Genomic DNA, 14,399 nt, shown 5'->3' on the forward strand with positions numbered 1-14,399 from the left:
GTATAAAAATACAAACTTAAGATATGAAACTTAAACAAAAGCACATTAACAAAAAATAATCAGTGTTGCCAACAGGGACGTTGTAGAGCGTCCTCTGGTTGTTGCCATAGTCTCCCACCAAGGACGCTCCATACAACGTCCCTGGTATGATGGGTGTTGCATAGTCTGTCCACCAGACGACGCTCTACAATTCCCCGTTAGTGATGGTGTTGCATAGTTCGCTCCACCAGAGGACGCTCTACAACGTCCCCTGTGTATGTGCGTTGCATAGTCTGCCACCAAGAGGACGCTCTACAACGTCCCGTTGTGATGGCGTGCATAGTCTGTCCACCAGAGACGCTCTACAACGTCGCCTTAGTGATGGCGTTGCATAGTCTGTCCACCAGAGGAAGCTCTACAACGTCCCTGTTAGTGATGGCGTTGCATAGTCTGTCCCCAGAGGACGCTCTACAACGTCCCTGTTGAGGATGGCTTTGCATAGTCTGTCCCCAGAGGACGCTCTACAACGTCCCGTTAGTGATGGCGTTGCATAGTCTGTCCCACAGGGACGCTCTACAACGTCCTGTTAGTGATGGTGTTGCATAGTCGTTGTCCAGAGGACGCTCTACAACTGTCCCGTTAGTGATGGTGTTGCATGTCTGTCCACCAGAGGACGCTCTACAACGTCCCTGTTGTGATGGGGGTTGCATGTCTGCACAGAGGACGCTCTACAACGTCCCCGTTAGTGATGGTGTTGCATAGTCTGTCCACCAGAGGACGCTCTACAACGTCCCTGTTAGTGTGAGGGTTGCTAGTCTGTCCACCAGAGGACGCTCTACAATGTCCCCGTTAGTGATGGTGTTGCATAGTCTGTCCACAGAGGCGCTCTACAACGTCCCTGTTGTATGTGTTGCATAGTCGTCCACAGGACGCTCACAACGTCCTGTTAGTGATGGCGTTGCATAGTCTGTCCACCAGAGGACGCTCTACAACGTCCCTGTTGTGATGGCTTGCATAGTCTGTCCACCAGAGGACGCTCTACAACTCCTGTTAGTGGCGTGTGCTAGTCTGTCCCCAGAGGACGCTCTACAACGTCCCTGTTAGTGATGGCGTGCATAGTCTGTCCTCCAGAGGACGCTCTACAACGTCCCCGTTAGTGATGGGTTGCATAGTCTGTCCACCAGAGGACGCTCTAAACTCCCTGTTAGTGATGGTTGCATAGTCTGTCCACCAAGAGGACGCTCTACAACTGTCCCGTAAGTGATGGTGTTGCATAGTCTGTCCACAAGGACGCTCTACAAGTCCCTTTAGTGATGGCGTTGCATGTCTGTCCACCCGAGACGCTCTACAACGTCCCTGTAGTGATGGCTGCATAGTCTGTCCCCCAGAGAGCTCTAAATCAACATTCCCTGTTAGTGATGGCGTTGCATAGTCTGTCACACAGAGGACGCCTCTACAACATCCCTGTTAGTGATGGCGTTGCATGTCTGTCCCTCCCGATTACGTCTAGTCTTCAGCTCCCACCCTGTCAATACATTCTGCTTTGATCGTTGCATAGTTTCTGTCCTCCAGAGGACGCTCTACAACGTCCTGTAGTGATGGCGTTGCATAGTCTGTCCACAGAGGACGCTCTACAACGTCCCTGTTAGTGATGGCGTTGCATAGTCTGTCCACCAGAGAACGCTCTACAACGTCCTGTTAGTGATGGCGTTGCATAGTCTGTCCTCCAGGACGCTCTACAACGTCCCTGTTAGTGATGGCGTTGCATAGTCTGTCCACAGAGGACGCTCTACAAACTCCCTGTGTGATGGCGTGCATAGTCTGTCCTCCAGAGGACGCTCTACAACCGTTAGTGATGGCGTGCTAGTCTGTCCACCAGAGGACGCCTACAACGTCCCTGTTAGTGATGGTGTTGCATAGTCTGTCCACCAGAGGACGCTCTACAACGTCCCTGTTAGTGATGGCGTTGGATAGTCTGTCCACCAGAGGACGCTCTACAACGTCCCTGTTGGCACACTGATTATTTTTGTTAATGTGCTTTTGTTTTAAGTTTCATATCTTAAGTTTGTATTTTTATCATTTTATTTATCAGAACTTTAATATATTTGTATTTTCGTCTGTTTACGCTTTCTGGATTTTATTTTTAAATACTGTATATATCGGCCGATGTATCGGAATATCAGATTTTTAAATAACCAAACATTCGTTTCGGTATCTGCCTTAATCCGTCGGGCTCTATAGCGACTGAAACTTGTTTTTAGCATCTCTCCTGACTCTGGTCTGCCAACAGGATGGAGGTCTACCCGTGCGCCCACGTTATTGGGAGTTGATCCGGAGCCGCTGCTGGCCGGAGTGCTGGGGGAGTCGCTCCTGTCATGGCCATCATCCTCTCGTTGGTGACGGCGTGCTACATGAGTCAGAGGAAGAGCGTCGGCGCAAAAACAGAAGAAAAGGTTAAAACGTCGGATTCAAAGGTTTCATTTTTTTCACACAAAAGGGTATTGTTGTTAATGTAGATTAAAGATTTCTTCGTTGTCATTCCACAGACACTGTATCGAAATCACGTGCAAAGTTCATGACTTAGAAAATTAACAATTAAATCATCGTAGAAAATCAAGATGTTAGACTATATAAATAAATGATATAAATGCTTTATGGGTGTGCAGAGCATATAGAGTGATAAATAAAATATATACAACGTCTAAAAAAGAGAAAAATATGAATATCTATAGATACACAGTATAAATATCCATATTAAAATAGTGCAGTTGAGTCGGTGTGCAGAAAGTGCAATTGTTTACTCTAAATTTATGATAAATACACTTTGTAATGATTGGACGATTCAACACTGTGCTGTGTTGTTTGACAATTTAATAATTCCTTTAATAATTCCTTTTCTTAGATTCCCGTCTGCCCTGCAGAAGAGCTCATCTTCTCCCAGTAAGTGTCCAAAAGCCCAGTTCAGACCAAAGATTTTAAAAACGAGACAATACTATTTTAGAACGTTGTCACCGATCCGTCTGAGCGGACTCAAACACTGATGGTGTTGCTGCAACTCAGCTGGTGGAGTCCGAAGGCTGGTTTTAGGACGTAGGAGACGTCTCCTGTTCTACAGCCAATAGAGACGTCAGTCTGTGGAGTCTCCAGAGCGTGGTTTTAGGACGTAAGAGACGTCTCCTGTTCTACAGCCAATAGAGACGTCAGCTGGTGTGAGTCTCCAGAGCGTGTTTGACTAAGAGACGTCTCCTGTCCAACAGCCAATAGAGAAGTCAGCTGGTGGAGTCTCCAAAGGGCTGGTTTTAGGACGTAAGAGACGTCTCCTGTTCTACAGCCAATAGAGACGTCAGCTGGTGGAGTTCCAGAGGCTGGTTTTAGGACGTAAGAGACGTCTCTGTTCTGCAGCAATAGAGAAGTCAGCTGGTGGAGTCTCCAGAGGCTGGTTTTAGGACGTAAGAGACTCTCTGTCCAACAGCAAAAGAGAAGTCAACTGGTGGAGTCTCCAGAGGCTGTTTTAGGACGTAAGAGACGTCTCCTGTTCAACAGCCAATAGAGAAGTCAGTGGTGGAGTCTCCAGAGGCTGGTTTTAGGACGTAAGACGTCTCCGTTCTACAGCCAATAGAGAAGTCAGCTGGTGGAGTCTCCAGGCTGTTTTAGGACGTAGAGACGTCTCCTGTTCAACAGCCAATAGAGAATGTAGCTGGTTTTAGACATGCAGCAGAGCACGCAAGTCGGAGTCGAACCTGGGCCCAATGCGTGAGGAGTAAAGCTCTATATTTATGGGCCCCGCCTACACCAACTGAGCTATGTGGGCGCCTGAAGTTGTAATTTCTTCATTTGTTTTGTCAGAATCTGCGGTACTGTAAGGTTCGATGTAGTCTAATATTTTTCTTGTCTTTCTCAGAGTTCGCTCACCTCCTCGCAGCCCAGACAGCGTCTCAAGCTGAAGCTGTGTTCGCCGTTCCCTTCTTCTCCAACTCCTCTCCTGCGCGGCCACCGCTCATCCTTCGATAAGGGCAGCCGCGGGGAATACCACCCCAGAGGAAACAACTGCTGTCCAACTCGTCCCCGCCGCCCGCATTACACGACTCTTTGAGAGTCACCTGGGCTCCCAGGACCCGTCGCCCACTGCTCTGGAGTCCATCTCCAGAGGCCCGGACGACGCTTCATGTCCAGCCGCTGCTAAAAGGTTCCAGTCCCTCCACACAAAACAACTGAGAAAAGAGGTCGTGCGAAGCAACGGTGGGGCGAGTGGCTCAGGGAGCAACCGGACCATCACTCGGGACTCTCCGAAGTTCAGTGTCTTAAGCTCAGAGAAAGACGAGAGGAGGGATTCTCGCTCCAACCGGTGGACGTCACCGAGCTGAGCCGTCCTCCTTCCTCTCCGGGAGAGTACGCGGCCATGGCGAGCAACTTCTCCCGTCACGGCGCTTTACTCTGACGACGACAGTGCTCAGAGCTCTGTTGGAAAGAGCAGCTTCTATCAACAATAGTGAGAAAAAACCCAGCGATTTCTCAGGAGGTATCGCTTCCGGGCACAGAAGATCTCTTCTCGAGTTTGGGGAGGAAACAAGAAGCTCTGGATCGAAGACAGAGACAGAGACAGAGACAGACGGGCTACCAGCCGGGAGAGTCAGCTGACTAATAACAGCACACGTTCTCGCATCTGGACGAGCGAGCTGGAGAGGGAAGTTTTAACAAGTGTGTGCAACTGCATAAGGAGAGGAAGAAAGTGGAGAGAGCTGGAGAGCTATACGGCCGAAGCAAAGAGGTCGAGGTCACGAACAACCGGCTAGAAGCAAAAAGCCCTCAAGGGAGTCACCTGAGTCCAGGAAGATCCAGTATGGAAGCCACAATTGTTACCATCAGACAGAAACACAGGACTCCAGGCGACGAATCGGGTTTCGGACTATCGGAGAGCGTGCTACTTCGGGAACAGAGCATCCCATGGATCGGCTCGCCAAGTCTCGCGTACAGTGGGACATCAGCCCGGTTACATCACTCACATCCTCATTCTGCACAGGACACAACATCGCCCAGGGACACACGCAGGGAACCACAGATATCTCCTTTGCCGTTGATTCATCCCGTTCTCCGGTCACAGAACACCACTCCATCCCTATGCTCTCTCTGATGTCAGCTCTCAAAGTCTAAAAACACCAGACAGAGCCAGTGTCGTCGAGTGCCGAGAGCCTGAAAGAAGCAGGAAGTCCGTGACTGAGCAGGATTAAGAGATAAGGCACAAGACAAGGTGCTGCTGTCGAGGTCAAGACATTCACCTTACGCGGCACTCACCCTGGAGTTCAGCTGCAGAGGTCCTGAAAGTTCAGCCTCGCACCGTGTAATCAGCCGCAAAATACTACACAGCCACCGTGATCCCAGTCCATCAAGTTATCCTACTTACCTTATGAACATGATGAAGTACGGGCAAAGGCCAAGACAAAGATACTAAGCTCGAGATGAACGACTCAGTTCAGGTTTTATCTCGAGTTCGAGAGAGAGGGTGTGCGGAGCGCTCTCAGAGAAGCGACAAATGTCTCTTCTCCGACAGCCCGAGCCCTATTTCAACGTTGACGCTGGGAAGAAGTCGAAAGTGACCAGTCCCAATGTTCTGTCCCCGCAATATCCGGGTCCTTAAGGCCAAGCCTGCAGCTCCACTCCCAAATGTCCCTCTGCAGACAAGTGCAATTCTCGAATACCTGAGTCTTCCCGGCTTCATTGAAATGGAGCGTCGACGACCGTGGAAGACGCTACTGTCACAGACAATGCTGGACAAAGTCCGCTCTAAAGCCAGTAAAATCCACGGATTGAGCCGGATTTAGTTCTAGAAACTGGGAGGTCCACATGCAGGATAAGAGGGAAACGCACCCAAACCGTCAATACGAGGGCGCTGCAGAGGCCAGCTCTCGCGCGGTAAAACACACCCGGAAGCTAGAGATTCTTCACACAGAGTCAGATTTCCCGATGACACAAGACCATTGTCACCTGGTCCGGAAAAATCTAGCAAGCCTCTATAAGAGAAAAACAGATTCGAATTGGGAACAAAAGCGCAGACAGACCTGAATCCATCGGGTCGAGGTCGGCTCACACCTTGTCAGTGCGGCGCGAGGATGGCCGACATAGTGTCCAAACACTCACACAGTTTTGTAGACAGTAGCGAGTCTTTATCAGAGCATCCAAAAGACAAAGGACTAATAACATTCGTCGCGAATTTGTCAAGCCCTGTGCCATTTCTGAAGAAGTCCGTGAGCGGGGCCGTGTAGGACGCTCTCGGTATGGGACAGCCTCGCCCGTTTTTTAAGAAATCCATCAGCTTAGGCTCGCAGCGGTGGGAGCACTCGAGAGCCCGAGGACGTATATTTCTGAGAAATGTTACTGGGACGAGTTCCCAGACCCGATGTCCGACTGAAGTCCTACAGTTTGGGTCGCGGTCCGCCTTCCCTCCCCGGCCGGGCCCGTCCTGGAGGGAGTACGTCCCGTTCAGACCCCCCCGAGCATGTGGAGCTTAGAGAGGCCTACACCACACACCAGATCTTTAGCTAGTCTCCCTATCTCACTCAGTCCATGTACCCACCCAGACAAACCTCCATGTCCCCGATGCTGGAGCCCGCCGATCCACGGCGGCAAGCCCGCGGTTTTCCCAGAATCTCCAGGTGGTCCCTACTTATCACGAAGCCTGAGGTCTGCTCAGCATAAATACGTCCCGTCAAGGTTATTATGGTTTTTACTTTCATTGTTCATTTTGCTTTAGTTGTTTTAGGGATGCATCTTTTTTTTTTGTGGAATACGTTTGGATGAAGGGATTAGTGTTCTAAAATGTCATAAAATGTGATAAATATGCATCCCAGTTTCCCAAAAAAGCCCAAGATGACGTCCTCAAATGTCAATTTTGTCCAAAACTCAAAGATATTCAGTTACTGTCCCAAAGGAGAGAAGACAGTAGAACATATTCACATTTAACAAGCTGAATCAGAGCAGATTTAAAGAACAGAATTAATAAAAATGACTCAAATCAATTAAGGTTCCTGCACACAAAACACATGTAGTTTTATAAAATCTGATGTTTTTTTATATAAGCACCTAGCAACATATAACGGACTACAGGTCAGCTGAGATGATGAGACCTTAACACACAGCTGGTTGGGTCCTTTCCTCTTTTTTACAACGGGAGGATTCTTCCGTACTTTTATACATTTCCCGATGATGCTTCCAGACTTTTAGGAACATTTCACTGCAGGACTTTAACTTGTAACCGAGTATATTAACAGCGTGGTATAAGTACTTTTACTGCAGAAGAGGATCTGAATACTTCGTCCAGCGCTGCTGAACAATTAACTGTTTCTGTCCTCCAGTACCAACAGTGGCCAGGATCCAGAGGGGAAGGCGTGAGACCGATGGACCCGGCAGGGGTCCCCCGCGGCTCTACCTGCCCGAGGCATCAGTGGCCCTCGCCGTGCTACGCCCCGTTTCCACCCAGAGAGGCGGAGACCACCGACCGCCAGACAGGCTGCGAGGAGGGGGGGGGAGGCAGAGCCCCGGGGAGGGGGGGAGGGCCAGTTACGCCAGTCAGAAGCAGCGGGAGGGCAGCGCCTCCGTTCTCTCCGACCAGTCCTTCCATCACGCCGACGCTGTCGCTCCCCGAGACCACGGAGGAGACGGAGCTGCCGAGGGGAGACAGAAAAGGTTGAAACCCACCACTCCTGGAAAATACCAAACTCTCGACTGAGGGTCTTCTCGCAGGGGGATTTATTTATTCATGCCAAAATAACATTTTTAGGTTGGTGTTGGGTTTATCCCGATACTGGGGTGCGGCGCCTAAACAGCAACAACAAAGGTCTGGAACAAGCGGCATAAATGCAAATTAAAGGTGCGTAGGCAGGATTGTAAAGATCCAGGACTTTGACATTAACAACTTCTCAGTCCCTCCCTGCATGCTGGCTGAAGCCCAAACGGTCTCCTAAGCCCTCCCCCCACAGAGGAGATGAATGCGTGTGCATGAGCAGTGATTGACACCGCAGTTAGGGTGCTGCACCTAAAACTCATGATGGCAGGGAAAACTTTGAAGTGGAAAATCTGCAATAAAAAGGAATAATTTTAAAGCGTGCCTTTTAGAATTATCGATTTTTGCACAGAAACAGAACCAGAGGGCGCGCAGGAGCATTTAAGAGACACAGAAAAGGGTCATTGGGTCGGTAGAAAACACTGTTTAGGTTTCGACACCCAACTAGAGCCGACCGATTCTCAGCGGGCCAGATCTATCGGTATCGGCATTTATAATGGCCGATTTAAATATCTGAATAATATAATAACAATTAAATGAATATTTAAAAAAAAAAACCACGTTATGTAGTATGGCGTTGCCTGGTCTGTCCACCAGAGGACGCTCTACAACGTCCCTGTTAGGTATGGCGTTGCATAGTCTGTCCTCCGAGGACGCTCTACAACGTCCTGTTAGTGATGCGTTACATAGTCTGTCCACCAGAGGACGCTCTACAACGTCCCTGTTAGTGATGGCGTGCATAGTCTGTCCACCAGTAGGACGTCTACAACTCCCTGTTAGTGATGGTGTTGCATAGTCGGTCCCCGAGGACGCTCTAAAGTCCCGTTAGTGGTGGCGTTGCATAGTCTGTCCACCGAGGACACTCTACAACGTCCCCGTAGTGAGGGCGTTGCATAGTCGTCCACCAGAGGACGCTCTCAACGTCCCTGTTAGTGATGGGTTGCATAGTCTGTCCACCAGAGGACGCTCTACAACGTCCCTGGTTAGTGATGGTGTTGCATAGTCTTCCACCAGAGACGCTCTACAACGTCCCTGTTAGGGAGGCGTTGCATAGTCTGTCCCCAGGACGCTCTACAACCGTCCCTGTTGGCAACACTGATTATTATTTTTTTTGTATGTGTTTTTGTTTAAGTTTCAAATCTTAAGTTTGTATTTTCTACATTTATTATCAGAACTTTAATATATTTGATTCTATTGTGACAATAAAACAAATTATTATCTCACAAATATCCGTATCGGTATCGACCTTATAAACCCTCTACCCCAACCCTAAATGACTGTTCTTGTTTTGTTTCCTGTGTGTGATAACCATTCTCTGACCACGTGCCTGTGTACTCGTTAGAAGAGAACACGTCAGTAGATGAGAGTTATGAGTGGACTCTCGGATGCGTGTGTGGACTCGGAGGTCTGGAGGCCACAGAGGTTTGATCTGTCGGTTTTCGGCGAGGCGGGGCGGACCTCCGACACGATCGAGCCGCTGGCCTCCAGGACGGACAGAAAGGTGCAGCTTCATTTCCACTTTCCGCGTTCTCTGTGGTGTGTTTTGATGGCATTGTCGTTGTGAGCTTAAGGGGCAGATCTCACCGAGAAAACCTTCGCTATAGGCGCCGCCGCTTTAAAAACGCCTCCCCAGTAGGAGATTTCACCCCATGTGGGCTGAGTCCTGCAGCGGCCCGGGTCGGGTCCGACCTGCAGCCCTTCTGCGTGTCATCCCCCATCTCTCTCCCTTTTCATGTCTAGCCACTATGATAAAGGGAAAATAATCTTAAAAATAAATAAAATGGAAAAAACTGCCATAATGGATCCAAGCGTATAGAAAGAGCAGCAAGAGATGCACCGACCGACACTGGAAAAGCTCCCATACGGCCTAAAATGCTGGATCGGTTTGGCAAGTACTGTGTTATGCACCGAACTGATAACACACAACTACTTTTACGTAGTTCATTTTGGGCATCCTCGAGCTCACCCAGTAAAGCCCCCAAAAATATCTTAAAAGAAGACAAAACGGCAATAATGGATCCAAGCTTATAGAAAGAGCCGCAAAATTCTTGTTGCATCAGAGATTACCAATTCATACCTAAAATGCTGGATCGGTGTCGGCAAGTACGAGTTTACACCGATCCGACAACAGTAATTTAGTCGAAGACAATCTACGTTACAGTATTTAATTTATATTTATAAATATATAAATGTCGGTGTGTAACGACCCTAGGGCTGCATGGTGTCACCTGTGCTGTGATTATGTGAGCTTTACCATTACGCGCCCATCCATCATTTCCTCCCCCCACCCCCCCCAACCCCGCCCCCCACTCTCAGGCTTGGTCTCTCAGAGACCCCCCACCATTCCCACCAGGCGCTCGCTGGCCAGCACCGGCGCCTCCCTCATCAGGATGAGCCTTCAACGCTCTGCGACCAGAAGTACCAGGAGTACGGCGCTCAGGACTCCCTTGCTCCGCGAGGCGCGGCCAACGGTCAAGCTCCGACTCCGGATCGGCGTCTGCTCTTAGCAACCGACACGGGTCCGGTATCTCCGCCCCGCTCCTCACTCTTCCGCTTTTTTCCCCCCGACTCTCTAAGCTCGCCCTCATGACATCCTTTTCCCGCCTGTTTTCTGCTGTGTGACAACCTATGCTGCTCAGTTTATCAGTGAAAATGCTGGTTTTCTTGAGCTCCTTTCTAAGCATTGGGGTGGGGGGGGCCCTCGTTTACACCACGACACTTGGACACATTCCTAGGACAAAACCAACAACCACAGGAAAGAAGCTACACCATCTAAGAAAAATAAAAACACACACTAAGGGCTCAGCTCACACCATAAATCGCAAAGCCCACACAAGTTGTGTGACTGGGGGGGAGGGGAGGAGGGGGGCTCTCCTCTTGAAATTGATTCAGAAGAGACAGGAGAGAGAGACATCTCTGTACAAATGGGTACTTTTTACAGTAAAGGCGCCAGATTTGTCATAGTCGCTTATTTGTGTAGAGAGAAAAATCGTGGGGGGGGGGTGTTGAAAAGTCGCTAATCAGCTGTGTGGTTGTGTGTCTGTCAGTGGGCGTGTGTGTCTGTCAGTTGTCTGTGTGTGTTTCTGTCCGTCTGTCTGTCTGTCTGTTGTCGGTCTGTCTGTCTGTCGTGCGTGTGCGTGGTCGTCGTGTCGGTGTGTGGTCCTGCGGTGTAGTGCGTCTGTGGGGTGTGTCTGTGTGTCGTGTGTGTGTGTGTCTGTCGTTGTCGTGTGTGCTGGTTCGTGTCTTAGTGTGTGGTTGTGTGTGTGCTTGTGTGTCGTGTGTGGTGTCTGTTGTGTGTGTGGTGTGTGCTGGGTGTGTGGTACTGTCTGTTGTGTGGGTGTGTGATCTGTCTGTGTGTGGTTGTGTTGTGTGTCTGTCTGTGTGTGTGGTGTGTGTCTGTCTGTCTGTCTGTTGTCTGTCTGTGTGTGTGCTGTGTGTTGTTCTGTCTGTGTGTTTGGGTGTGTGTGTCGTCTGTCTGTCTGTCTTGTCTGTCTGTCTGTATGCTGTCTGTGTGTGTGTGTGTGTGTGTGTGTGTGTGTGTGTGTGTGTGTGTGTGTCGTGTGTGGTGTGTGTCGTGTGTGGAGAGACAGAGGCAGAGAGGGAGAGGAGAACTGCAACTTAACAAATGACGGTTTTAATGCTTGGAACAATAATAACGATGTTGTGTGTTGGTGTGTTGTGTGTCGTCATAGAAACACAACCGGGTGCTGTTGTTGTACTCGGGTTAGGGCAGTAGCTACATTCAGTGGGGGGTAGGGTTGGGAATCGAGGGTTAATGCTGGTTCAAGTCCCACGTACGGCCAGGTATGTGGTGTACGCGGAGAGGTGGGACCCCTCTTTGAGCCAAGGCACGAACCCGCCCCCCTCCCACTCTGACCATCTCCATTGTATGTATAGTTTACTGATTGAAAATTGTATTGTATAGGAGTATCAAAGTATTTAGATTAATTACTATAACGTGAACTGTTTTTGTGTGTCCACGGTCCATCTCAGAACGGACACCACAAAGCATTTTAATGACGGGACGACGCTCACCCGTCACACCTCACTGAGCTTTCAAAGAAGTCTATTTAAAGTGTTTGCCGCTCGTTACAGAGATTTAAAGACCAGCGCCATCAGCGTGACTGCACTCCTGCGCCGTTGTTATCGGACGACATATCCTTTTCTTCTTCTTCCAGTTTGATTAGCGTAATGAAGCTGAGAAGGGATTATTTATTGTTCTTCTAGAGAGCTCGGCAACGCTTGTATGGATGGGTTTTTTTGTTTGTTGTGGTTTTTGTTTTCTTAATCTGAAATCAGGAACACGGGGCCCGTTTGGGGAGTGAGCGACGCTCACTCTTCACAGCTGAGTAAACACCCTTTATAAAAGCACATGTAATTAAGTCTATTGCAACAATGTTTTCTCCTGGATTCTTTCATGCTTTGTGTCTGAAACACGAGGCAAACAAATTTTTTGAATGCTCCATTATTAACAAGAAACACAGCTGCAACGTAACATTAACTGTCAGCCAGCGTCACAAAAAGTTTGTGTTGTTGCCGCTGACGCACTCAATAGTATTCTCAGTGTGTGACAACATTATGCAAGAGGATCCCTCAGAGTAGTACCTTTTAGTTTAAAGAGGTAAGTCCTTTTAGTTTTAACATGAAAACACACACGCAAACCCATCCCAGCATTACCTACTAGCGGATAACACACAACCCACAGACTCCAATGTAAATATCACTACTTTTAGCGGGTAGAGAGCGCATCCTCCCCCTACTCCCCAGTACATACATACTACTTTTAGTGTGTTAAGGAACGCATATCTCCACCAGACTCCTGTAAATAATCACTACTTTTAGGTGTATAGAGCAGCTATTATCTCCACCAGACTCCATGTAAAATAATGCCTACTTAGTGTGATATAGAGCCATACTCTCCACACCAGATCTCCGATGTAAATAATACTAACTTTTACGTGTGTGTATCGACACATATTCCACCAAGACCTCCATGGATAAATATCTCACTACTTTGTAGTGTGTATAGAGCAGCATATTACTCGCACCAGACTCCATGTAAAATAATCACTACTTTTAGTGTGTATAGAAGCAGCAATCTCCACCAGACTCCATGTAAATAATCACTAACTTTTGTATTGCGGGTGATAGAGCAGCATATCTCCACCGACCATGTAAATAATCTCCTTTAGTGTGATAGAGCAGCATATCTTCCACAGGACTCATGTAAAACTACTTTTAGTCATCGTAAAACACACCTTTCGTCTCACAAGTGGACAGAAACTAAAAATACCAAAAGCTCTTGGGTTCATCTTTTCCACTGTCCAACAATCACCCCACTTCTGGTCTGGTGGAAATAAAAATCTAATTCACACCATTTCATGTGGAGATAAAACTGCTCTATACACCCTAAAAGTTTATGATTATTACGATGGCATGTCTGGTGGAGATATGCTGCTCTATACATGCGATAAAGTATGGTATATATTTACGTGGAGGTCTGGTGGAGATATAAAGCTGCTAGTAACACTGCTAAAAGTAGCTGATTATTTACATGGAGTGGTGGAGATATACGCTCTCCCGCTAAAAGTAGTGATTATTTACATGAGTCTGGTGGTGAGATATGCGCTTCCTATACACGATAACAAGTATTATTATTTACATGGGTATCTGGTGGGTTTGGTGTGTCGGGCTGGGCATGGTTAAACTAAAGGATTCTCTTTACCTAAACGGTCTATCTCTGTAGTGATCCGTCAATAATGTTGTCACACACTTAGGAAATAATAATCTGAGTCCTGTACCAGCGGCAACAACAACTCAACTTTAGTGGACGCTGGGTGATGTTGAACATCTGTCCTGGGGTTAATCACAGCGACCGTTCAACGACTGACAGCACAGCTCAATACTGGACGCGTTTTAAGATTTTTGCTCAGTCCTAGACACAAATGCAGGGGGAAAAAGCCCCGGTTGGTAAGGGAAAAGGAAATTGACCATTTAATAATAAAGAAAAGAATCGTTAGTGGGAATGTCTGTTAACGTACGCTCTGTTACCATCAATACCAAATCGCAAAAGTACTAAGCATAGTACTTTTGAGTCTTAGAACTCCGACTGTTTGAGTGTTTTGGTCAAAGTTTGCATCCGTTCACCGCTGCTATCTTTGTTATGCTGGTAAACGTTGGTTTGGTTACTTACCAATCGATTGATCTGGACCGGTTTTCGGTACAAACCCCAATTTCGTGCTTGGAGTGTGAAGGAGATTTCTCCGAGAGTTAACGTCCTGAAGCGTTTTTTAAAACGCTCACCGCCGACTTTTCCTCTGCGCTCCGAACGGTCTTTTGAAGTTTCTGTAAAAACGTCCCACAGCCGACCATGAGAAGGTGAGGTAACATACCTGTCGTTTCCATGTGCAACCAGGAAAATGGGTCAGAGCACGAGTGTTAGTATGGCTGCGGCGGGGGACTAACGTTAGCACCTCTCATCTCTCTCTGTTCTCAGATGTCACCGTTGCTTTTCTACTTAGCCCTTCTCTCTCCCGTCTTCAAGTACACCGCTTTGTTTATCTACTTAGCACCTCTCCTCTCCTCCTCTTTCTTTCTAGCTCGCTCTCACCGCTTTGTTTATCTAACGTTAGCACACCTCTCT

General features: G+C 48.2%; 1 protein-coding gene across 2 annotated transcripts in view; it reads right to left on the bottom strand.

Moving 5' to 3' along the window:
• igsf9b (immunoglobulin superfamily, member 9b) overlaps positions 1-14,399 on the bottom strand; it is a 101,907-nt gene that overhangs the window by 10,421 nt on the left and 77,087 nt on the right. The gene's annotated exons all lie outside the window — the stretch shown is intronic.

Source organism: Etheostoma spectabile, unplaced genomic scaffold, assembly GCF_008692095.1.
Source record: "Etheostoma spectabile isolate EspeVRDwgs_2016 unplaced genomic scaffold, UIUC_Espe_1.0 scaffold431, whole genome shotgun sequence".
Classification (NCBI taxonomy): Eukaryota; Metazoa; Chordata; class Actinopteri; order Perciformes; family Percidae; genus Etheostoma; species Etheostoma spectabile.